This window comes from Lissotriton vulgaris, chromosome 5, assembly GCF_964263255.1.
Source record: "Lissotriton vulgaris chromosome 5, aLisVul1.2, whole genome shotgun sequence".
NCBI lineage: Eukaryota > Metazoa > Chordata > Amphibia > Caudata > Salamandridae > Lissotriton > Lissotriton vulgaris.
Window position 1 is genome coordinate 1,641,074,041 of NC_141693.1, and position 27,160 is coordinate 1,641,101,200.

The window sequence follows — 27,160 nt, forward strand, 5'->3', positions numbered from 1 at the left end:
GTTATGTTTGCATGTGTGTGTGGTATTTTTGTGTACTTGCAAAGCTCCATGATGTGTGTCCTCTGATCCACAGAATTGGTGATGAGTGTGGTTTGTGGGATGTTGCAGTACAGTGTGTTGTGATGGGTGTGAATCAGTTTCCTGATGTGTGTTTCTTGTCTCTCATTTTCCCTAGGTCACTCCCACAGAGGTATGATTCTCACTGACATAGATCCCTGCACCTGGTAACGTCTGATTCTAAGACAATCATGTGATTAAAACATGGAGACAACACATCATTGAGTGTTTATGTGAAATTTATTTACAGGTTGTGAATTGATGTTGGTGGATATTTACAAGTAAGTGTTGTGTGGGGGAGTGTGAGTTGAAGGTCATGGTAGATGTAAAGACCGTGGGGACACCACATTGGGTGATGTTCAGCTAGTCCAACAGACGTGTGCCAATACTTGGCGTTGTGGGGCAGGATAGTTGGCGGGTGAATGGCAGGCTCAGGCAATGTGAAAGTCATTGGCGGCCCCTCTTGGAGTGGGTAGATGGTGCATCCCCACTGCTCTCACCTAGTTCCAGCCTTAGACGGCCCCTCCGTCTTGGAGCCGGAGCCGAGACAGCTGGGGGGGCAGGTTGGTCAGGGGCCACATCCGTGTCCATGGGCTCAGGTGGCGGTGGTGTTGGTGACCGTGGCGGCTGGGCACTTGGGTGATGGGGGGGTGGTGTGGTGCGGGATAACCAGTCCCTCCACAGTGCTGTTTGCTGGCCCATGAGGTCCACTATTTGCCCTGTGCGGCTATCAATGGACCGCAACAGATTACTGTCTCTACTGAGTTCTGGTGGGCACGATCAGCCTGTGCCTGCCCCCACTCATAGGAGGCCTGGACTCGGGCTAGGGCTTCCCGTGTTTCTGTGCCAGGATGGGGTGGGTGTCCTTCCCCACCTTGCCGGTGAGAAGCACTCCTGGTTGTGTGATGTGCCCTCAGCTCTGTCCTTTCCCGTCCACTCTCTCTGCTTGGCTGGGATGTAGATGGCCCTGCGTCGTGCGATGGGTCAGGCAGGGTGGCACAGGCAGACGTGGTGGTACTGGTGGTGGTGGAGGTGGTGGTGGTGGTGGCTGCACAGCTCACTATGGCAGGTGTTGCTGGAGTGACACAGGCCAAGGTTGTTGAGGCAGGGATGTCCTGTGAGCCTGATGGCCCCAGGAGTCTGCTTGGGCCCGCTTCATCCTCCGCAACGGAGCTGGCAATGGGATCATCCCCAGAGAGTCCGTGAAGTGAGTGCGGCGACTGTTGCAGGCGGTTGCTGGTTTTCCCAGTCAAGTTGCGATCACCTGAGGGACTAGAATTTCATGATCAATGCTGTGGACATGACATGTTTTTTGTGCCAACATTACATATCACTGACCTCTTACTCACCCCACCACCCTCCCTGTGGACATGGGGGCTTGTTGGGAGTTGTAGTGATGGTCTCTCACACACCCCACCCACCACCACCCTCCCTGTGGACATGGGGGCCTGTTGGGAATCGTAGTGCTGGTCTCTCACACACCCCACCCACCACCACCCTCCCTGTGGACATGGGGGCCTGTTGGGAGTCATAGTGCTGGTCTCTCACACACCCCACCCACCATCACCCTCCCTGTGGACATGGGGGCCTGTTGGAAGTCGTAGTGCTGGTCTCTCACCGCCCCACCCACCACCACCCTCCCTGTGGACATGGTGGCCTGTTGGGAGTTATAGTGCTGGTCTCTCACACACCCCACCCACCACCACCCTCCCTGTGGACATGGGGGCCTGTTGGGAGTCGTAGTGCTGGTTCTCACACACCCCACCCACCACCACCCTCCCTGTGGACATGGGGGCCTGTTGGGAGTTGTAGTGCTGGTCTCTCACACACCCCACCCACCACCACCCTCCCCGTGGACATGGGGGCCTGTTGGGAGTCGTAGTGCTGGTCTCTTACACACCCCACCCACCACCACCTTCCCTGTGGACATGGGGGCCTGTTGGGAGTCGTAGTAGTAACCTTTCACTCACCCCACCCACCTCTTAACACACCCCACCACCCTCCCTGTGGACATGGTGGCCTGTTGGGAGTCATAGTGCTGGTCTCTCGCACACCCAACCCACCACCACCCTCCCTGTGGACATGGGGGCCTGCTGGGAGTCATAGTGCTGGTCTCTCACACACCCCACCCACCACCACCCTCCCTGTGGACATGGGGGCCTGTTGGGAGTCGTAGTAGTAACCTCTCACTCACCCCACCCACCACTCAACACACCCCACCACCCTCCCTGTGGAAATGGGGGCCTGTTGGGAGTCGTAGTGCTGGTCTCTCACACACCCCACCCACCACCACTCTCCCTGTGGACATGGGGGACTGTTGGGAGTCGTAGTAGTAACCTCTCACTCACCCCACCCACCTCTCAACACACCCCACCACCCTCCCTGTGGACATGGGGGCCTGTTGGGAGTTGTAGTGCTGGTGTCTCACACTCCCCACCCACCTCTCACACACACCCCACCACCCTCCCTGTGGACATGGGGCCTGTTGGGAGTCGTAGTAGTGACCTCTCACTCACCCTACCCACCTCTCAACACACCCCACCACCCTCCCTGTGGACATGGGGGCCTGTTGGGAGTCGTAGTGCTGGTCTCTCACACACCCCACCCACCACCACACTCCCTGTGGACATGGGGGCCTGTTGGGAGTCGTAATGCTGGTCTCTCACACCCCCACCCACCTCTCACACACACCCCACCACCCTCCCAGAGGACATGGGGGCCTGTTGGGAGTCGTAGTGCTGGTCTCTCACACTCCCCACCCACCTCTCACACACACCCCACCACCCTCCCTGTGGACATGGGGGCCTGTTGGGAGTCGTAGTGCTGGTCTCTCACACTCCCCACCCACCTCTCACACACACCCCACCACCCTCCTTGTGGACATGGGGGCCTATCGGGAGTTGTAGTGCTGGGTGGTTTGACAACATGCATGGCTGGGAAGGTATGAGGCGACATTTGTGTTTGGTGATGGTGGGTGCATTTGGGCACAGGCCTTCACAGTTTGGTGAGTATGTGGGCCACATGCATGGATTGGGGCCTGGGAGATGTGTCTTCTCAGTTGTGTAAGGCAGACCATGTCGGTGTGATAGTGGTGCTTGGTTTGTACTTACCAGCCTCTTCTCCCTCGTCGATTCCTTCCAGGCTCTCTGGGTGCAGTATGACCAGCACCTTTTGCTCCCATTCTGCATACGGTATGGGCTCCGGGGGTGTGCCGCCGCCAGTGTGGTGTGCCCGCAGGTGGTTTTTTGCACGGATGCCTTTGACCCTTGTTTTGAGGTCATGCCACTGCCTCTGGATGTTGTGCTTTGTTCGTGGCACGGTCCCTAACGCATTCACTCAATTGACTATCCTGTCCCACATGTGGTTTTTGCTTGCCACGGTGGTCTGCTGGACTAGTGTGCCGAAAAGGTGGGGTTCGACACGGATGATTTCATCCACCATGACCTTCAACTCTGTGTCAGTGAATTTTTGATTTTTCTTTGGTGCCATGGTGTGTGATGTTCAAGGTGTGGGTGGAGCGGGTAGGGATGTGCAGGTGTGTGGTGTGTAGGAATGGTGTGGTGGGTGTTTGTGTGGTGGGTGTGTTTGTGTGCAGGTTGTATGTGTAAATTTTGTGTGTGCTGTTCATCGTATTCAGCCTCTTGCTTGCAGCTATGCTGTGATGCAAAGGATTGTGGTAGTGGGTGAGAATCATTTTATACTCTGTGTCGTGGTTGTGTCCCAATGGTTGTTGCCAGTCAGGTGCTAGGTGGGTGTGTTGACTTGTGTGGATTTTTAGGTGCTTGGGGGGGGTGTCATTGTAGCTTGTGATTGGTGTGGGTGTTTCAGGTGGGTGGGTGTCCTGTTTAGTGTGTTTTGTATTTACTTCCGTCAGCCATTTTGGAATTGGTTTGACGGTAGGGATGGTGTTCGTGTTGTCCTTCCGCTTGGATGCTCCATTTATCATTGCATTGTTTCCGCTGCGGTCGTGGATGGAGGTGAGTTCCGTATGACTGGCGGCGTTATCCTAATCGCGGGCACGGAGCCTCCGCAGGTATTGCGGTGGCTGTGCCTGTTCCCGCGGTCATGTTCGACCGCGGCGGACCGTGTTTCTTAGGTTCCGTCCGCTTGCGGCGGTCTCAGGTGTACTCCGTCCGCCGCGAACGGAGTTTGATGTGGTCCGTCCGCCGCGGTCGGAGTTTCGTGACATTATTATCCTAATCGCAACGGCGGTTTATCCGCGGAGCGGTCGGGGGTATCTTGGCCGCGTCCTTGGCGGACGGAACCCGTTTCCGTCCGCGATCCTAATCGGCTCCAATGTGTGGTAGTAAGGAAGCAAGAAAGGACGCAAGTGTGGAAATTAGCCACTGCCATTCAATGGGTAGTAGTTACCAAGAAGTTTTAAAAAAGGGCTTGGACTTTGAAGTTGAATTACTTGAAGAATAATTGATAACCCCAGCTAAACAAGGCTGCAAGTGTGCAAATTTCCCACTGAATAAAAAGGGCTCAATAAAGGGCCTGCATTTTTAATAGGAATATGAAATTGAACAATATTTCATAACCCCTGCGAAGAAAGGCAGCAAGTGCGCAAATTTCCCAGTGCAGTATCTACATGCCAGTGCAGTATCTACATGAGAAAGGCTTTATAAAGGGACATGAGTATAAATTATAATATGAAATTCAAGAGTAATTGATAACCACAGCGAAGAAAGGCAGGAAATGTGGAAATTTTCCATAGCCTTCGGCCGGGGTAGTAGCTACAACAAAAAGGCTTGATAAATGGTCCTGAGTTTGAATCAGGATATGAAATATGTGTTATACTTACTTTAGTTTCCATTGAGTTAGTGGCACGTGAAAGAACAAGGTTTGTGGAGCTTGCAAAGAGGTGTGGTCTGGCCATAGTAATTTTTTTGGTCTTGTGCATTCTGGATTAGTAAGGGCAATTGACAATTTTGTGAAGGTTTTGAGGGAGATTACTTTATTTGGTACTGTACTTTATACATAATGAATGAGGAATCAGTTAAATTGTGGCTGAATACGGACATGTGGTGATGGTAGGAGTTAGCGATTACCAAGACTTCATGACTATGTGGCATTGATTAAAGCTGCACAATATTGGTAATTTAGTGTGTGTGAATGCAGTGATGATAAGTGGTGGAATGAGTTAGTTGCACCTGTAGGAACAAAGGGGTCAATTAGGATGGCGGACGGACAAAGTCCATCCGCCATCCTGTCGGAGGACGGGACCGTCCGCCACAGGGGCGGATGTCCCGTGCCTCGATGTAGGATGCACCCGCCACAGTGGTGGGTGCATCCTGCATTTTTTACATTGCGGCGGGCGGTGCTAAAAGCCCCGCCCGCCGCAATGCAAAAAATGCATGTTGTGCGTTTCAAAGCACAACATGACAGGCACTGCACGGTGCCTGCCATGTTGGTTTTCTGAAACGCAGGAGGGGTACCATAGGTACCCCCCATGTGCACTCCCCATCCCCCTTCACCCTCGGGGCCCGCAACGGGCCCCCAAAGCAAGGACCGTATGCCTTTTCGTGGTGGCATTGCCGCCACGGAAAGGCATTCCCCTCAGCCCATCCTAATATGGCTGGTGGTGTCTGATAGACACCACCACCATATTAGATCTTTTCCGCCGCAGTCGCCTTGCGACCGCAGCGGAAAAGCAGCGGACGGTCTTCCTGTCCGCCACGGTCCCCCCGTCATTATAATATGGTGGGGGGAAATAGGTGGCGGACGGGCAAGGATGGCAGAAGGATCGCCACCGCCACCATGGCGGTGGCGATCCATCCGCCATCATAATTGAGCCCAAAGTTCTGTGGAGTCTGCGATTATGCGTGGTCCAAGCAGGACGCATTGGTACCAAAGTCTTTAAAATCTATTTTTTTTAATCAATGTTGGTTGTTTATTCACATAAGTAAGTTGAACTATATCTCCAAAAGTTGGATATTTTTGGGGGGTAAATAAGTCATGTTATTCAATACGGTCGTGTGTTGATGATTTCTGGTGCACTGAGTTAGTAATACCTTTGGCGCTAAGGTTGAACGTACCCTCTGACAATACATGATTGGGGGGTAACAGTAATTGAAGGAATGTATTTTGTCAATTGAATTCTGCATCAATTTCATTTAAAAGGAATAGTATGTTTCACTATAACATAAAAGTGTTCACTCTTGGTGATTATTTATGGTGGAGTGAGTAAGTACAGAGACGATTACTTTGAAATTTGTTTCCAAAAGAAATGATTGTTCCTAAGCTGGTAAAGAAAAGCAGCAAGTGTGGAAATATCCTGCTGCCTTCGGCCAGGGTATTAGCTACAACAAAAAGGCTCGATAAAGGGCCTTGACATTGAATCAGAAAATGAAATTGAACAATATTTGGTAACCACAGCCAAGAAAGGCAGTTAGTGTGCAAATTTTCCAGTGCCTTCGGCCGGGGTCGTAGGTACAAGAAAAAGGCTCAAAAAAGGGCCACGAGTTTGTATCAGAATATGAAATTCACGAATAATTGATAACCCCAGCCAAGAAAGACAGCAAGTGTGCAAATTTCCCACGGCCTTTGGCTGGGGTAGTAGCTACAACAAAAAGGTTCAATCAGGGCCATAAGTTTGAATCAGAATATGAAATTCAAGAATAATTGATAACCCCAGACATAAATGGTAGCAAGTTGGTGTGTGTTATGTGTAGATGATGTGTTAATTGAGTGGAAGATAAAAAAAGTGAAAAATTAGAAAAGCTGCAGACGTGCAAACTATCCACTGACTTGTCAGGGAAGTGGATCTTTTTATTTTCACCTCATTATACGGATTGGGCGTCAAATTTTGCAGTGGGATGCTATGAAATGGCTACCACATAGAAGGAAGCAATGTGAGTGCATTGCATTACCACTGTGGGTTGTAGGGCAAAATTACACCAACAGGCCCATTTTAGGGACTGTAGTTTGAATTAGAATATTACTTGGCAAAGGCTGCAAGAAAGTTAGCAGGTAGGTGTGTTTGAGGTAGTGGATGCAGAATAAGGCGAAAAGGAAGAAAGGTAGCAGATGCGGAAAGAACCCCCTGTCTTGTAACGGAAATGGGTGTTTGGTTTTCTATTGCATTACAGACTGTGAGTCGGATTCTGCAGTGGGAGCCTGAGAAACGGGTATCTCATCTAAGGAGTTAAGCAAGTGCACAAAGTGCATATACTGTGCAGTGGAAAGGACGCGAGTGTTTAAATTACCCACTGCCATTCTCGGGTAGTAGTTACCAAGAAGGTTTAATAAAGGTTCTGAACTTTGAATTACTTGAAGAATACAACAAAAAGGCTCGATAAAAGGTTTGACTTTTAATCAAAATATGAAATTCAAGAATTGATAACCTCAGCCAAGAAAGGCAGGAAGTGTGCCAATTTCCCACTGCCTTTGGCCTGGGTAGTAGCTACAACAGTAAGGCTTGATAAAGGGCCTTGACTTTTAATCAGAATATGACATTTATAGAATAATTGATAACCCCAGCCAAGAAAGGCAGCAAGTGTGCAAATTTCTTACTTTCTTCAGCTGGGGTAGTTGTTACAACAAAAAGGCTCGATAAAGGGCTTGCACTTTGAATACGAATATGAAATTGAAGAATAGTTGATAACCGTAGACAAGAAAGGCAGCATGTAGGTCTGTGTAGATGATGTGTTGATTGAGTGGAAGATGAATAATGTAAAAAATAAGTAAGGCTGCAAGTGTGTAAATTAACCACTGCCTTTAGCAGGGAAGTAGTTGCAACAAAAAGGCTCGATAAAGGGCAATGACTTTGAATTAGAATATGACATTCGAGAATTGATAACCCCAGCCAAGGAAGGCAGTAAGTAGGTGTGTGTCCGTGTAGATTATGTGTTGATTGAGTGGAAGATAAAAAAGGTGAAAAAAAAGAAAGGCTACAGATGCGCAAAGTACCCACTGCCTTGTGAGGGAAGTGGATGTTTAGATTTCCAGTCCATTACACAGACTGTGCATCGGATTCTGCAGTGGGAACTTGAGAAATGAGTAGCACATCTAAACAACCAATGCAAGTGGACAAAGTACACACACTGTGTGATAGAAAGGACGCAAGAAAGGTAGCAAGTGTGCACATTTCTTACTGCCTTTGGACGGGGTAGTTCTTACAACAAAAAACCTTGATGAATGTCTAATGACTAATGTTGAGGACAGCGATGGTCCCGTTTCTTTTTTTTGATGAGGTTGATAAACTGTTTCACGTAACACAAAAGTTGATCGCAATAAATGCATAGAAATTTAAGTTTACGAAATTCAAGATCAAGATGTGAGTATGGACTGTTTGCTGAAGATGCTGTTGCAGCAGTTGATGTGCTTGGTGCAGCAGCAAGTGGGTTGTCCTGCAATCTCTGTGTTGCAGCTCAAGGAAAGTTGTTGGGGTGCAAGTTGTTTATGTGTTGCACTATATTTGCTGTGCCAAAGGATTATTTTTTGGATTAATCACCCCTTGAAAGAGTTGAATTTTACAGGTTACTAGTGGTTGGTGTGTTTCAGTTAGTATGTGTCTGGACTTCGCTGGAATCTTTAAGGGACACATTAGGGCTTACATAATACAGAAATGTGCTCCCCATTGAAGTACCCTGTAAAATTGTCCCTTAAATTCAAAAAAGTTCTCAGTTAATGCCACAGTTGCGCATTCCATGATGAATGCCGGAGGAGTTGGAGATGTCCACAGTTTCCATTGAGTCCTTCCTTTTCTTGGGAATTAAGTAGCCATACCAACTGCAACACTGCCAAATGTATCTATCTGATACTGTGCCCCTGCGGCCTTTACTATGTGGGCATGACCACTCGCCCAGTCAAGGTACGCATGGCAGAACATTGCAGCAACGTTCGCTGCAAGAAGACCAATACAAAGATGACTAAACACTTTGCAGAAGCCAATCATAGTGCTGACTCAATTTAATGGTTGGTACTGGAAGCTAATAATGCCTCAACCAAACAGAGCCTTTTCTACAAAGAACAGCGATGGATACATCGCTTATGCTCAGATAGTTCAGGACTCAACGAAGACATCCAAAAGAGCGCCCTTTAATACTATCTGCCCACACTACCTACATACTGATGATACTTGGTCCAGAACACTAGGTGAGATATATGTTCAAGAAACCAATCTGCAAGCCTCTTTGTAATAACCACCACTACCCCACTGAGCTAACCATATTCTCCCCCTTGACTTAGCAGTGTTACCGTGCCCCACTAGGCATCTTACTGGGGACACCACCGTTCCACTATCTAGAAGGGCCAGTTCACCGCTAGTCATGACCAGTATCAGTAAATTCAACAATAAACTCTGTGCAATGTCATGATTTCCCTCTAGACATGGTAGTGTCACCCGGCACTACCAAGCAACTAACTGAGGAGACCACCTTTGAATATCTAGAAGGGCTCACTGCCCGCCCGTTATGACCAGAATCAAGATTTTTGATAAATGTAGGCTTGAGCAATTCCATCTATGTAAAGCACCCTACTTCCCTCCGGCTCATCTGCACACATTGGGAACTCTAAGATGGCCGCCGCGATTACTTTGAAATCGCTTCCGGGAATAGCCGTGCAAGCAACGAGTAACCCCACGCCCATCATGTGACCTTACGAACGGATAAGGCTTCCCCTTCCCTGCGGTCCGGTTACCTATCCGGATCCCGGCAGAGAGGGGTAGGTCTGCCCGTGGGAGCACGGAAGGACACAAGTAAGTGCAGATGCGAGTGTGTGACTATAGCGACTGAATCACGTTTACCCGCCCGAACGGAGCACCATTGAATCCGTCTGTGTGCAAGCACGCTTGTGTCCTTTGCGAGTGAGTTATTCTCTTTCACTTTTATGCGCCCTCACGGAGCACCGCAGGATCCGCTTGTGTTAGAGCACGTACGTTATTTGGCAAGCCAGTTGTGCTCATACTCCCTGAGTTCCTCAGAACCCGGTTGGGAGCCTGGAAGCCAAACACTACTTCACGCTATTAGCCGGCGTACTCACAGGGACGAAATCTAATTTGTGGCTACGAGGGGGTGTGCTTCTCAATATAATTATACACCGTAGACTGGCCTCCCTGACAATTTCTAACCCTGTGATTGAACTCAACAACAAAATACCATAAACACGAATCTGTGTTCATTTACGAGAGCCGCCCTCAGAGAGAGTGAGAGAGAGAGAGAGGGGGGTACTGTGAGAAAGGCACTCCGGGACCGCTGTGATTTGAGAAAAGATCCCGGTTGCCAACACCAGATACCTAACCAAAAAAAAAATTTTTTTAATACCAGAAGGGGCACCACACGATTCTGAGATTGAATGAGACGCTCACTCTAATACAGATAACACAGATGTATGGTGAACCTTATCATAAACAGAGTGATTTATGCTCTCTATACCATTTTACACAATACTTGACTTCTGTTCACCAACATTAGCCTGAAAGCTGAGAGGTTGAATCTGTAGCTCTACCTGCCGGGAGCTTTGAGCATGCCATTCACTTTGCTCATCACGGTTGAGTCCACCTGTTTTTTAATACATGTCTATTACACACTCATATAGGCATGCTTCACAGTGTTTTGTTTGTTTGGTATCACATGTCAATTGCAGTGGAAACGTGACCTGTTGTGAATTGCTTTTTTTGTCTCCCACTTTAGGCAATTACAGCGCAACACAGGTACTTTTGACCCTTTACACTTTTTGGAAAATGTCCTATAGCAAGGTAAAGGCACTCTGTAAATAGTTAATGAACCACAAACTTTTTGTTCATTTTTTGGTCCTAAAGAATCGCTAGTCAGAGGACAAACAGCGAGAAACATGTCGATCGATTGATACACCCTTTAGTCTAGTCTTGCACTATATTATATTTTATATTTATTCATTTGTAGAGCACATGGTTACACCAACGGTGTGTCCCCGCGCTAAGGCATGGATAGAGAAGAGGTTTTAAGGAGGTGGGTACTCATGTTTAACCTATACGCTGGAGAATAGCCAGGTCTTTAGCTGTTTGCGGAACATTTTTTCGTTAGATTCTAATCTTAAGGTTCTTGGCAGGGATTTCCAGGTTTTTGCCGCCAGGAACCTGAAGGAAGGTGCTCTGGAGCGAGCTTTGAAAATTCTGGATATTTTTACCAGTGCCTGGTCAGTAGATCTTAGGGTGCGTCCAGGGGCATATTTTGTCAGCAAAGGTTGCAGGTATTTAGGGCTTTTTTGCGCTAATATGCGGTGGCAGTAGCACATTGCCTTGAATTTGGCTCTTTTCTCTACCGGCAGCCAATGGAGTGTTTCCAAGGCCTTCCTGGTGTTGGTTTTCTTTGGGAGGCTGAGCACCAGACGTGCAGCCGCATTCTGTACGCGTTGTAGCTTGGCTAAGCCTGTTTTAGTGGCCCCAAGGTATAGAACATTTCCGTAGTCCAGTTGTGATGTGACAACAGCATGGACTATGGTTTTTCTAGTTTGAGCTGGAAGTAGGTCTATGACTTTCTTGAGGGTTTTTATGATGCCATAGCATTTTCCGGTTATCTTCTGTATTTGGTTATCAAAGGATAATTTATGGTCCAGCCATATGTCTACATTTTTTACCTCCTGTTTGGGGTTTGGGACTTAGTGCTTCCGGCCACCACGCAGAGGACCAGATGGTGGGTGTCTTTCCTACAATTAATACCTCCGTTTTATCCCCGTTTAATCGGAGGCTGTGGTTTGACATCCAGTCAGCTACTTCCTTCAGACAGTTACCGAAGCTGGCAGCTGCCTGACTTTTGGTTTGAGATAGTTTAACAATGAGTTGCATGTCATCCGCATAGGATACTATCGCCACTTCATGCTTCTCCACACATTCCGCCAGTGGTCCCACATACAGGTTGAAAAGTGTGGGGCTCAGGACAGATCCTCGAGGGACTCATTGTGGCAAGGGGTAGCTATTTGATAGGTGTGTTTTCTGGGCCACTTGGAAGCTGCGTTCGTCTAGAAATGACGCCAGCCATTTGAGGGCTGTATTTCTGATGCCGCAAGACTTCAGTCTCTGAAGCAGCATAGGATGTGAGACGGTGTCAAATGCCGCACTGAGATCTAGTAGGATCAGTGCGGCTGTTTGACCTTCATCTACATGCTGCCTCAGGGCCTCCGTTGCCATTAGCAGTGCCGATTCAGTAGAGTGTGATGTTCTGAATCCTGACTGCGAAGGGTGTAGTAGATCATTGGTGTCTATATGCTCCACTATTTGTTTATTGATAATTTTCTCTGCAATTTTTGCCATCATAGGGAGTAGGGAGATCGGGCGCAGATTATCCAGCCTAGAGTAGTCAAGGGTGGATTTTTTCTTCAGTGGCCTCACAATTGCTTGCTTCCATTTAATTGGGACTACACCTGTTTCGAAAGAGTGCGCAATGACATTATTTCCCTACGAGCCTATTCTATTTCTCATTTTTAATTTGGAATAAGGGACCGCTAGAATAAACCTGATCCTGGTACCCTTTACCCCAATTTTAACTCTCTCCCCATGTCTACACACTACTGGCCCCTCACCCACACTTCACCCATACGGCAGTTGGAAAAAGATCTCCGCCAAAAAGCCCCTCTTTGAGGTGTTGCCCGTTGGGTATTGCACTGCCGACCCAACGAGGAGCATTGCCAATGATGAAGCATGACACCTGCAAGGGTGTGTGAGGCCATTATATTCCAACATATTGGATACCCACGCGTTCATCCACGACATAAGGAAGTCACCAATACCAATACCAAACCTTCACCCTATTTAGGAACAGTCTGGTACTTCTTGTGTTTCAGACCATACAGCAAAGCCACAACTTGTGTCATATTATTGTTTAAAGTCAAATGTGATGACTGCATTAGGTTCATTGCAATTGTCAGTCCTTAATTCTTAAGAAATATTACATTAGGAAAAATCTGGGCTACTCGATGCTGAGTTGGGTAGTATTCTGCAAACTGAAAAAATAATAACAAATGTATATGTTGAGCAAAAGTTGAACCTGAATGTCATACCAATCATAGGTTTCAGAGTAGAGAATTTCAGTACACACATTGCTGGGAAATTGTTACTTAAAGATAAGTAACTGTAATAGGAATGAAAATATACATATATTTGGTGTTGAGAGACATGTTTGAGAGGAAGGTATCGATTAGTTGTAAAAATATATGAAAGCACACAAGCTTCTAAAGAGGAACCAATATGTACATCATACGCTATTAGGTATAGTATACACAATTTACATGTAGCAGAACGTAGTGTACCTAGTGCAGGTTATGAAGATTGATCACGTTGTGAAGATTCATCATGTTGTGGAGAATGATGATGTGCTGGTGAATTATCACTGGTTATGCTTCCTGCAAATTAATTTTGAAAAAGTAACATTTGTTAAAGAAGAAATTAGTTTAACAACCGAACAGAAAAGTGTGTTAAACACAGTTGATCCAAAATAACTTTTGTTATATTAATGTAGTTTGAAAAATATGTCGTGTGTAGAACGTTTAAGCGAGGGATATAGAGTACAGTCTATACAAACACAGAGTTAAGGCCTGTCACTTTGAAAACATGACAGTTTAACAAAGGGCGCTCAGGCCCTGCAGTCATAGGCTTGATTTTTATATTTAGAGTTTCTTGTGTGGGTGGCACAGTTACTGTTGTGGGCCCAGTAGTAGCATGTAGATGAGCAGTCTTGGTATACGTAGCTATCAAGAGTAACATTGTAATCATGGACAAACAATTACCATTACACTTTCAAAAAAGGCAGCAATTGCACTGAAAGACTGATCATGAAGTGGTGAAGTGTCGAAAACATGTATTTTGGTGAAAGCATGTTATAAAAAGTTGTACAAGAGAGGGAAAAATGGTTAGGCAACCTATGCCAAATTAAGGGTCAGAACAACACTGTAGTGTCAAAGTTATAAATCCAACAATTATTATGAAATAAATCTATGGTAATCTGAGGAGGCAAAACTTTCGTAGACCAACTAGTTCACAGAAAAAAACAAGTATAGGTCACGTGATAAAGCAAGAAATGTTAAGTCAGTGGAGGATTAAAAGGGAGCAAATATGATGGTTACGAGAGAGTACATTTGTTGAAACACAAAGCACGTGGCGTAGCACAAAAATGCAAGATATATATTTATGAAAGCACAATATGTAATAAAACAGGCCTGGGAAAGCCATATGAGGCAGTAATAAATATCAAAATTCATGGAGGAAAAAAAAGGAAAATAGAGGTGGGAGGGACACGAGACGTAGTAAAAAATAATACTAATATGAATGCACAAATTGGACAAACACAGGCTAAAGCACGGGCACAGTTTAAAAACACGACACAGAAATTCATGGACGCACAATTTATTTAGAAAAGGCCTAATAAGGCCCGTGACGCAGAAGGAAATATTACAATCAACTATATAATGTATCAATAACAATAGAGGCCCGGGAAGGCCACGTGTGGTGGCAATAATTATTAAAAGGTACAGGACGATTAGGAGGGAGGAAATACAATGAAGTACAAAGCACATGGAGCAAAGAAATAAAGCAAAACAGAGCTGGGAGGGCCACATGACGCTGTCAAAAAATAATACTATTATGAATGCACAATTTATAAGAATACAGGCTAAAGCATGTGACACTTCAATGAATGACCTTGGTTACTCCCTCCTTTGAGGGGTCACTCCAAATGTGGCTCTTGTGTGGTGTGTGATTTTTGCATTGAAAGTAAGGAATTTGTTTTCAAAGACACCAGCAATGTACTTAAAACTTTCCCAAACTGTAATAGTTGTAATCTGAACTATGCAATTCTGTTCCCATGTGACATGATCTACGTGGGACAAACGAAACAAAAGATTAAACTAAGGATTTCCCAACATCGGAGCCGAATCAGGTGTAAAACCGCAAATGCTCCCCTCGTTGAACACTTTGTTGAAAAAGGACATTCGGAGAATGAAATCAAATGGACTGTGATCAGCCAGGTAATTCTACCTGAGAGAGGTGGTGACTTGTCCAAAATGCTGAATAAAGAGGAACTGAAATGGATTCTGAGAACTGACAGTCTGAACTCTGGTCTTAACCTACAAGAGGATTGGACTAGTTTGATGTAATGTGGGTTACTTTTGTCTGATATATCAGTATTTGCCTATTTTCTTATTTTCCTTAGTTTCCTCATTATTCTCCTGCTCTTATTCTGCACTGCGCCGATGCATGAATTCTGTGCATGCCTTCACTCACTCAAGATGGCCTCCGTCTTGTCCTACACCTATTTCTGTGCCCTTGATTGGATCTCCATCTTCCAATCACCGCCCACCTTCTTTAACCGGGTTCCTGTTTAACTTCCTGGTTCCCGGTTTGCTACCGCTACTGCCAGGGATTACACATGAAGCCTTACTTGTCGGTAAGTGTTTTAGACGCCAGTTCTACTGCTCTATGATTTCCTCTCACGCATGGAATACTGAACCCCCGTCTGCCCTTCTGTATTACTCCCTACCAGGCTTGTGGAAACGCGACCAAACTAATTGCTGGCGCGTAACCTGTACCCCATTGCGGGCTAACTCTGTGCCTTCGTCCAACACGGGTAAGCTCTGTTGCTGCTCCGAGCTAATTTATGTTTATGCATGTATTTCCACAGTACTTAATTGCTCATCCCGCTTTAGGATGATGCCCTGATTGTTTACCACATGGTGCGTAACAATTCTTCTTTAATCGAGCCCTGGCATATGTAATGAATCAAGCCACAGTGATTGGTAAGACATTATCCCTTTTTCTTTCACGGGCAGTTTAATAATTTCGTTCACCATGCGGTTAACTGTCTGATTCCTTCAATGTAGATGCCGTGAAGCCTTGCCTTCCCTTTACCTTGCTTGATTGCCTTATTTTAGTCAACCAGGTAGTCTTTTTATCATCAGTTTCTGCTGTGGCATGCCGTTTTTTTAAGTCACTCTGGTTGATCGTTTTATTCATAGTCCACCGTGCTAACTCTTATATTCCTTTTAACCATAGTCCTATACCGTCGATCCCTGCCGAGACACGCCGTCATTTAGGTCACTGCCACTTTTCAGCCTTTATGCATGTGACTAGACGTTACTTACCTTGATCCTCACCGCCCCTCACTTTGTCCTCCTAGACACTTGACGCCTATGTGTATAGTACCCATGGATTCTTGCCGTTACTGAATGTATGAGGAATGAATAAATCACGATTCGTGCATCTTAATCTCACGCTCACTAGATATCACCCTCACTGTTGCTCAAACACTAGTCCTTTGAAATTTTTCTGAAAATATCTCTCTATCTTTCTTTCTCCCCTTAGGCTATTGTGGCTCATACTGTTTAGGCATATTTTTTGTCCTGATGATGATCCCTTGGATTATGTAAATGGGATCAAAACGCTGTTGACTTGTTGAAAACACCATATATTTAAAATGTATACCGAATGTGCTATGCTTATAATGGTGTAAATTGAATTTCTGTCATTATTGTATTTACAGAAATCGCTCACTTCTGCCTAAAACACTTCTCTCTGTCCTTTTACTACTTCTTCACCTTGCCAATCTGTAAGCGTTAGGGCACAGGCTTGTGTCCTACTCTAAAGAATTTAAGGTATTTTATAGATTTATTAAGTGTATAGTAAAAATTCTTGACCTCTGTCCGGCTGGACAAGTCATACTACTCAATATAGTTTCCATTGTGTCTATATTCATTGCTTCCTTGTATTCCTTTTTGCATGGGACCACTGTTGTTTTGAAAATATGTTCCCCGAGGTCCGGTGCTGACTCGTATGGGTGCCCTTGTTGTTTTGGATATATAGTTCAAAAACACGACACAGAAATTCATGCACGTACAATGTATTTAGAAAAGGCTAAGGAGGGTTTCTTGATGCAGAAGGAAATATTATGATCAATTATATATGATGAATAATAATAGAGGCTTGGGAAGGACATGTGAGGTACCAATAAACATTAAAAGTCAAGGGAGGATTAGGAGGGAGCAAATACGATGAAGCACAGAGCATGTGCCGCAGAAAAGTAAAGCAAAACGGCTGGGAGGGGCACGTGAAGCAGTAAAAAAAAGAATACTAATATGAATGCACAAATTGGACTAATACAGGCTAAAGCACAGGGCACAGTTCAAAAATAGTACACAGAAATTCATGGACGCACAATGTTTTTAGAAAAGGCCTAATAGGACCCCGTGATGACGAAGGAACTATTATGATCAACCATATACGATCAATAACAATAGAGGCCCGGGAAGGCCATGTGAGGGGGCAATAATTATTAAAAGTTATAGGACAATTAGAAGGGAAGAAATACGATGAAGTACAAAGCATATGGAGCACAAAATAAAGCAAAACAGAGCTGGGAGGGTCACATGACGCAGTCAAAAAATAATACTATTATGAACTCACAATTCATAAGAATACAGGCTAAAGCACGTGACACTTCAAAAATGAAGAAATTCATGCACGTACAATTTATTTAGAAAAGGCTAAGGAGGGCTCCATGACGCAAAGGAAATATTATGATCAATTATATATGATAAATAATAATAGAGGCCTGGGAAGGCCACGTGAGGTAGCAATGAATATTTAAAGTCACAGAAGGATTAGGAGGGATCAAATACAATGAAGTGCAAAGTAAGTGTCGCACAAAAATATTCAAACCAGAGCTTCGAGGGCCACGTGACCGTACAAAAATTAAAAAATAAAATATACTATCATGAAGGTACAATTTACAGCGGCTTCTCCTACCTTTGCTTTGGTCCTCTCTTGTCTTGTCTTCAAAGGCTGGGGCTTTAGCTGGGCCTGGGTGGGTGGGCGCGGGTTACACCGGCACTGTGGCTATGATGGCCCTCCTGAAAGGCAACAGCAGTGACACCACGTCGAGTGTCACGAGTCCTCATCCATTCGAGCAAACAGTTCGTAGTAAAATCAACGACGATGAGAGTCTGTCTGTCACTGCAGCGGAGGCAAAAGAGAGCGTGGTTAGGTCACTATCCGTTTTATATGGGATCCGCGGGGGCTGACCAAAGTAAGTCCGGGGTCATTATTGGTAGTGTTTTCGCGATCTAGAAGAATGACGGACCTGGAGAACCTCCCTTTTCCTAATGTATTTGGGTTCCAGGCTTAGTAATAGCAAGAAAGGCACGTAGACATATGTGGGAAAGTGTGGGCGGGCGTGCACTGCGCAAGTGTGAGTGTGTGCACCAATAATTAACAACAGAGAGAGACGGGGGCGGGGTTTTCATGTGTGCAGAGGCAGACCCAGAATCCGATCTCCAATGAGTGAACATTTGTAACTATTTTTGTAGTGCGCCCTGTCCTCTGATTTGACATGTGAGAGTGATTGCACCATAGTTTGTATTGCTAATCATTCTCAGCGCGTACTCGCGCATGCGCTACGAATACGCTTCAACGTTACGCGTCGCATCAAAGCTTCCGTGTAACGTCATGTACGGCGCCCCGTACGCGAAAGGCGCAAATGTTTTTTATTGTTTAAAAACATATATTTATGTATTTAATGAACATACTAACAGAATACATTATGTAGAATAGTTATGAAAATAGTTTTTTTAAACTTTAAACAATCGTATATTACTTTTAAAAATAATTACACAAATCGCTGTGGAACGTTATGTGTACTCGGATCATAAGAGCACCTTAAGCTCAGCGTAAGCGGACGCAAAGCCATGTGACTTTAAAAGATGGATTTGATTGGTTTATAATAGTTTCTATTCCAATTGTTGAAAGTTCCATCCATTTTAATCATTCTACTTTGTCTTTCTAAGAAGAAGCATCTGTTCTGAGAATCCTGTCAAAGAGAAGGAAGATCACCATAATAACAGCAATGGACTCATCTTCCAGCCATTCTTCAGAGGAATATTTCATTCCTGAAGAACCTCCAAAGAAGAGGAAAGAAGCTCTAATTTGGCAATTTTTTACTTTTACAGAAGGGCAAAAAAAGGTTAATGTTCCAAAAGGAACCTGTAAAATTTGCCAAACAAGTCTTTCAAGGGGTGATCCATCTAAAAAATACTCCTTTGGCACAGCAAATATGGTGTGACACGTGAAGAACTTGCATCCCAATAACTTTGCTCGAGCTGCAACACGGAGGTTGCAGGAGAACCCACCTACTGCAGCAGAATTTTCAGCAAGCAGTCCACACCCACAAATTGATCCTGATTTTGCTGATGTTAAAATTGTATGCATTCATTGTGATAAACTTTTGTGTTATAGGGAAGAGTCTATTGATCTGATAAAACACAGGATGCAGGAGCATCGCTGTCCTCGACATTAGTTTTTTTTTTTTATTCTTTTGTTGCAGGTGGACACTTTTTGGGTTTCAGTTCCATTTTTTTGGTTTAAAAAAAAAAGAAAACTAAAAACAGAAAAGAAACAGTTCTTTTTAGAACTACCTTCACTGGTCAAAGAAAGAACTCTATTTCTATGTTTGAGTATAAAAGTTTGTCAGAATGAGTGTGTTCTTCATAAATGAATGAATGAAAACATTACTAGTGTATGGTGAATGTGAAAGTGCAGAACTATAAGGAAGTGCTACAGCATACATCTGTAAGGTGACATTTCTTTCGACCACGAGTAAAAACAGACTTTGATATATATAACATGCTCGTAATGTTGTTCAAACTAATATAAAATGTTGTTTCTTCATAAGCCAAAGTATATACAATATTGTTTTACCAGCGCCATGAAGCCGGGGAAAATACTGTTCATAATATCATTGACGGTTCTACTAAATCTCGTACCGCATTAAGTACCAAGTGTTACAATGAAACCGCACTGTTATTTTCGCAGGCTTTACTCACATAATTATGCTCTAGTCAGCACATTAAATAATTTAAATAAACAGTACAGCTTTATATTGGTATCCGCAGAACAGAACCCGACCCTGAATTAAGTTATGAGCTTATTGTTGACGTAATGGAGCTGGTTAACATTGAAAGAACAATGTAAAAGAAACATAATTTCCCACTTGGGCGTGATACCTGGTGAACTATGATTCATTGTCCTGGCGAATATCATGTCTCAGTGGTTGTATGAGTAGGAGCATGGCCTGAACAATGAAATGTTTTGATAAACCGGGGTTCGATTCCCCGAAGTTATATTTTTAACAAATGAAGGAGTATGACTAAATTATTTAATGTGCCTACTAGAGCATAATTATGTGAGTAATGCCTGCGAAAATAAGCAGTGCGGTTTCATTGTAACACTTGGTACTTAATGCGGTACAAGATTTAGTAGAACCGTCAATAACACACAAAGATCGATTTAATGCCATTGCGAAACATATGGAGGCACACTATAAAGGCAAATGGGAGTCATTGAAATTCTGGGCATTGGAACAGATTGCCCTGTCAGAACGAGGGGGTGATCGAATAAGAGCATTGAGACAGAAGTAATCACATCACATAGTGACATTTAGAACGCTAGATCGCAGAGGATTAAATCAAAATGAGGAACTTTACACACACCTCTAAAGAACAACAAAAAATTCACGACTGCATGACATGGAGAAGAAAAACTCACTAGTGAGAGATGAAATTGTTTGACCCGCAAAAACAACCGGGGAATAAAATGTGTTATTGTACAAAAATGCAGAAAATAAGAAACTGTAAAGAAGAAATCAACAACAAAAATGTTTGGGCATGAAGAAGAGTGGATACAAATAGCTCACTAGAGAGCATAAAGAACGCAAACGTAACTTGAAAAAGCTCACTAACGAGCAGAAAAATATTGGGACTACAAACAATAATCGGATACTGCATTGTAAATATAGCTTGGACAATATATAAATATTTTTTTTTTAAAGTGCACCATAACACATGAGTGAAATCACATTGAAATAGTTAATGTATGATTATAAAAAAGAAAAAAAACTAGACTGACCACAATGCATCACTTAAAATAGAAGTAAAATGGTGCCTTTAGAAATAAAAGATGACCAATCTTGTGACAACCCGTGATCAAGCCTTCTGGGAAAGGTAAAACCCGTAGGGAGCGGCAGCGTTTCTGAAATAAAGTCGCCTTAAATACTTCACTTCATCCGAGTGAGTGCGTATTCTTTATGCAATCACCACTGTTCTAACAGCGGGGTTGCACCTTGTTGAAATTCAAACCGACGCGTTTCGGCCGTCCCTGTGGCCTTGGTCACATGACGATGCCATAGACTCAGTCTCTTTTAAAGTGCAAGTGCTCACATGTGCAAATGGAAATAAAATAAATACTTTCCGTTTCAAATACATTATTGAATATGATGTCTCATGTATAACCGTATGAATACGTTTAGAAAAGACAGTCTAAACAACTTCTTATGTTGTGAATATCTTATGCTTTGGACAAGAGGCAATATTCCATCAAACATTAAATTCAAGCTAGTAGCATGAATGCTTATTTCATATTCCAAAACATAATATACAAAAAAGTTTTAACCATTTGCCATGCCTATTGATAATAACAAGTGCTCACCCTATTGTGCTCAAAACGTAAAACATTACAAAAGAATATCTTTAAGAAAATCAAAGCATTATTCACAATTCAACCCTATGCTGTACGGAAAACTTACAGGAAATAATTTTGCAAGTGTAATCTGAGTCACTGAATAATATGAACAGGTTATTTTAGCAGTGATATGCCTGAATACTTGTTTTGTCTAACACATAATTGTTTTGCTTGCATTCCCAATAGTATGCATATCTACTTATGACTCCTGAAACATAATTATATAACTTACATAGGAGGATCCCCTCCTGTGATGTTGCTAAAGTGAACTCGTGCAGAAGTGCAAATCAGCTAAAGTGACTCATGCTTACAAAATTAATAAAACCTTATATACAATGTTTTTAGTCAGTTCATAGTGGTTGAATTGAATTCCATATTGCACAAAACAACGGATACACACTGAGGGAAATTCATGAATTAGATGATCTTTTAAGGACATGTTTAAATTCATTTATACAGTATTTAATGTGATGGGCAGTATGATATACTTACTGCTTAAAATTGCAACACCCTAGTATATAAAAACATGTTCAAGCTAAAACCCATTAATACATAAAATACATTGTAAGAAAAAGGGGGGATATCGGTGACACAGTTAAAACCAGCTACCTAAAAGACACCCAGATAAAAACTACCCTGATATCTAAAAACAGCCAGAATTAATTGTGGGCCACTACCAACTAATAATCAACACCAGTACTATATCTAAAAAACTAAACTAGTTTAAAAGAATTAAATAATGTTAGTACAAAATTTGTGCAAATATAGCAAGTAAGTTTCCCAATTATCCTAATTAATTCTACACTGTATAATGGATGTTGTGCTGCTTAGCTTTCCAATACATATTCATACTAGGGACCTCACATATACACTTACGGGATGGTCATTTATAAGTATGTATGGAGCTCCTCAGTGGTATATATGTATATATATATATATATATATATATATATATATATATATATATATCAAATTGCCTTAAGCATTGGGAATGCACACGCAGCGCTCTGCCATCCGGCTTTGAGTTTCCCATGCCTGCTTTTACGCTCCACTTTTAATCAGTTGCCGATGCGTTTCAAGGTCAAAGGCCTCTTATTCTGGGCTGCACAAATGACTTTGACAAACGTACTCACGTTGTTAACTGGCACATTTTATTCCAGGCCCCACCTCTGGTGGGCGTTCCCAATTATGTCGCCACACTGTTGTTCGCTGGGACTTGAAGTCCGTGATACTTTAAAATGTTTATTTTCTTTAAGTAAGTTCAAGTTAATTTGTTAATTAGTGCTGCTAGTTTATACCTTGAGTAGGTTGTGTATATATAGTTTAAGGATTTTTATCATACCAACATTTCAAAACCCTGACCCCGAATTCATTAGTGATTGGATGGACAATACCCATACATGTTCACTCAACATGTTGAAAATGCTCATTAAAAATGCGGAGAAAGAGTGTGCACAACTGAATACAGAGGGTGAAGCAATAATCCCGAAACTGAAAGTAAAATACACTAAAAAGTGAGTTTGTCACGAGATGGAAAAGATGAATAAACGCCTTGACAAAATAGAGGAGGAAATAAAAGAGAAAAAACAGAGGAAATGTCACCGTGACGAAATTGACTACAGCAAAGGCCAAATCTTGACTTTTGCCAAGAGGTATGATGTTATCAGAGATGCAGCGAAGAAAACTAAAGCACATATGACACCCGGAATAAAGAAAAATGTGCCTAATCAAACTGAAGCAATTCAGGGGGAATCTGTAACCCTGGAGGAAGATAATGAGTCAGTTGAAAGTGATATTTCTGAGCTAGCTGAAGCGATTCCGGCAAAAGATCTAATTTTAAAGGAGGTTGCCCTGATCGCCAAGGGACGCCAGACAGGCACCCCATCAAAAGGGCGTGGAAAAGGCGGCAGAGGCGGACGCGGAATAGGAAACAAATCATTCGAGGCAGTACAAAGTCCGGTGGGCGTCGTAACCAGAGGCAAGGCGGCAAAGAAGTGAACACCATGACCGTGGTAAACCTTTCAAAATGTATTTTAACACTTTTACAACTTGAAGTGTTATCTAGAGGGCTATCATTCTGTCCCATATCCAAATTTAACTTTACCAATGCCCGCATAGATTTGTTTTGCTTTACGCGCAAACTGAAGTTAAAGAAATGGTTTGCGACAAAACCTCGGCTGAGAAAAGATGTAACGGTTGACAAACCCAGTACCCTAATTGTTAATGATGCTGAACTTTTACAATCTGTTCAAATATTAGCAGGCTGTGACAATGACAGCGATAATGCCTTATTTAACTTAGTTGACACTGAGAACTCAGTTGAAATGAGTAGCAATAGTGGTTTCAAACCCAAATCGGTTTTTGTACCGCAAATCACGAACAGCTATATCGATAGATTTGAACAAGGCATGATTTACGAAATGAGAAGGATGGACAGAATGAAGCCTAAATTGAATTGGAATTTAAATAAACAGCGGTTTCTTGCTTTAAAGAGGATGGAGAGTTGGGCTGATGTAGTCATTAAGAACAGTGATAAAGGTGGGAATGTAGTGGTCTGGCCACTTGACATGTATCTACAAGAAGGTTTGATGCAATTGTCTGATGAGGATAATTATGCAAAAGCGACTAGAGAGGAATATAATGTAACTAAATGTGCATATTGGAACAAATTAAGTGATTGGAAGGCAAGGGGGTTAATAGAAGATGATGAATACAATTACCTCCATGTAAAATATCCGAAACTATCTGCACTTTATTTACTACCTATGTTGCACAAAAACCTCCAGACACCTCCCGGCAGACCAATTGTCTCATCTGTGGGGAGCCTCTATGAGAACACCTCCAGATACATAGACCACTTTTTGCAGCCTTTTGTCACCAGTTTGCCCTCATATGTGAGGGACTCATCAGATTTTCTGAGAATTATAAAAGATATCACATGGAATCCTGAATACTGGTTGGTGAGTTTTGACGTCACCAGTCTATATACCAGTATTCCCCAGGAGTTAGGTGTAGAAGCATGTAAACATTACTTAATGGAGAGATCTATCTCTCATTTGTCACACACCAACATGCTTCTGGATATGATGTGGGATTGCCTGACCAATAATTTCTTCATCTTCAACAAACAATTGTTTAAACAAACCAGGGGGGTGGCGATGGGTACTTGCTTCGCCCCCAGCCTGGCATGTCTTTATCTGGGCTGGTGGGAGGAGCTGGTGGTGAACAAGATCTCCCACTTCAGTACCCACGTCATCCTCTGGAAAAGATATATTGACAACATTTTCTGTATTTGGAAGGGCACCCTCCACAAGGTACATGAATTTGAATCCATCCTGAACTAAAATTGCCTTAATTTGAGGTTTACTACTCTCAGTAATGAACAGTTGGAATTATTGGACATAAAACTTGAGGTCATTGAAGGAACTTTAAAAACCCTATTTCGGTAATCTACCGCAGGAAATAACCTTCTTCATGCGGGTAGTTGTCACCCTCCCAGCCTAATACGCAGTATACCAGTAGGCGAATTGATCAGAGCCAAAAGAAACTGCAGCTCGGTTGAAAGCTTTTCCAGAGAGAGTAAGATAATGGTGGAACGGTTCTTAGAGAGGGGCTATAGTCAAAAGGTGATCCAGCAAGCCGTAGCAAGGATTAATACCATAGACAGAAATGAGCTGCTAGTCCCTAAACAACACAAAACAGATGAGAGAATACGATTCATCACTACATATAATTGCCAATCATGGAAATTGCGTAAATGTTTAGGCAAATACTGGGATACACTCAAACTAGACAAGGATGTAAAAGAATTCATTCATGACATTCCCTCATTGACCTTCAGGAAGGCTAAATCCTTAAAAGATGTATTGAATACCACACTGTTAAAAGAGAATCACAGAACTAACACAATACAAGGATTTTATCCATGTCGCAGGTGCAAGGCTTGCAAATACAGCAACAATTGGAAAGGGGCGACCACTCGGTCCCCCCGAACATATGGTTGGGTGCCTCGATCCCCCCGGGAAACCATTTTGGGCGGGGGGCGTGGCTCGGCTGGTATGCCCGAAGTGGCGTAGCCGGGGCGCGCCTTCTCCCACCCAAGAGGGGTTGTCCTAGACACCTCCACAGAAGACCACGCCCAGTAGGCGTACAGGAGGAGGGTACACGCCCTCCCGCAGAAGAATAAATAGAGCGGGAATCTGAAGAAGCGTCCTCTTGTTCCTCGGATCGGAAGGCTGCACCCACTCGTTGCTCGTGAGCCCTCGACGGAACAAGCAGCAATTTTGAGAACTTGTAATTCTTGTGCTTTTCTTTCAGTTACTCAAAGTCGAAGAGTCCAGGACCTCGTTGATCGTCTAGGAACGGATAGTCGAAACCATGGCTGGCAAGAAAGCAGGAAAGGGTTCCGAGACGGACAAAGTGCTACGCATGTTGGTGAACCGGATGGCTGGCATGGAGTGGAAACTCGGTCAAGTCCCATCGATCGGTCGAGGTTTGGCGGAGGTTAAGCAACAACTGGCTGCACTGAGCAATCCTGGTAACCCGAAGAAGGTAATAGGCCCGGCCTTGCCGGGAATTGTCCCTGAGGGTAGTGGAAAGCGGGTCAAGAGGAGGGCGGCTTCAGGGGAGGTTCCGGTCCCAGAAGTTCCGGTCCCAGAAATACCACTGGGCAACCCTGTCACACCGGCAGACAACCCGGTACCAATCTCAGACGCGGGTCAACCGATCCCGGTAGTAATTACCCCCGCTAACGAGGAGGATATGCCTCCTGTATTGGCCACCCAGTTGGCCGCATGGCTCAATAAAAAGGCAGGGGGTGCCAAGGCGCCCGGAGACACGGCCGAAGAGGCCAAGCTACTAATCCAGCAATTGCGGCAGTCGCGAGATGCCGCAAAGGCGAATCTTCCTCTTGTTCCCCCACAGGTGACACCGGTAGGACCTGCAGTTGGTCTTGAGAAAACGGCGGGAACAACGACCGAACCGGGTAAGCTCGCTTTGCCAGTGGCGGGGGAGGGCTCATTACCCTCAAGGCGGGAGAGGGTGGCACAGCACATCCCTATGGCCACAAAAGAGTTAATATGGGGAGACAAGTATGTCAATATGTTTTCATTATTAACTGACCATCGCGAGATGGAGTATGCAAAAACCCAGAAAGATTTGTGGCACCCGAGTGTGTGGCGCACCAAGATGGTGGAATTCAGGGTGGATGAAACGATAACGAATTGGGCAAAGGCCTTTGCAATCTTTACTCTATACTTGACTCCCCTTCCCCTTTAAAGACTAATCCCACTTACTTTAAGGGAGGCCTCATTAATGCTAGATCCCTAGCCTGTCACAGCCAAGACATACTTGATTTAATAACAGGACATGATTTAGATGCTCTATTTATTACCGAAACCTGGCTCAATGACTCGTCAAATCCCGACCTGGCTATTGCCCTCCCCCCTAATTTCACAATTTTTAGGCGGGACAGACCACTTGGCCGTGGCGGTGGGGTAGCTTTAGCTATTAAAAAAACCTTCCCCTGCCATATATTTGACCTTGACCACCTCAAAGAAAGTGAGGGCATAGGCTTTTCAATTAAAATTAATGCCGCGACCTCCTTTTCAGGGGGACTCATATACC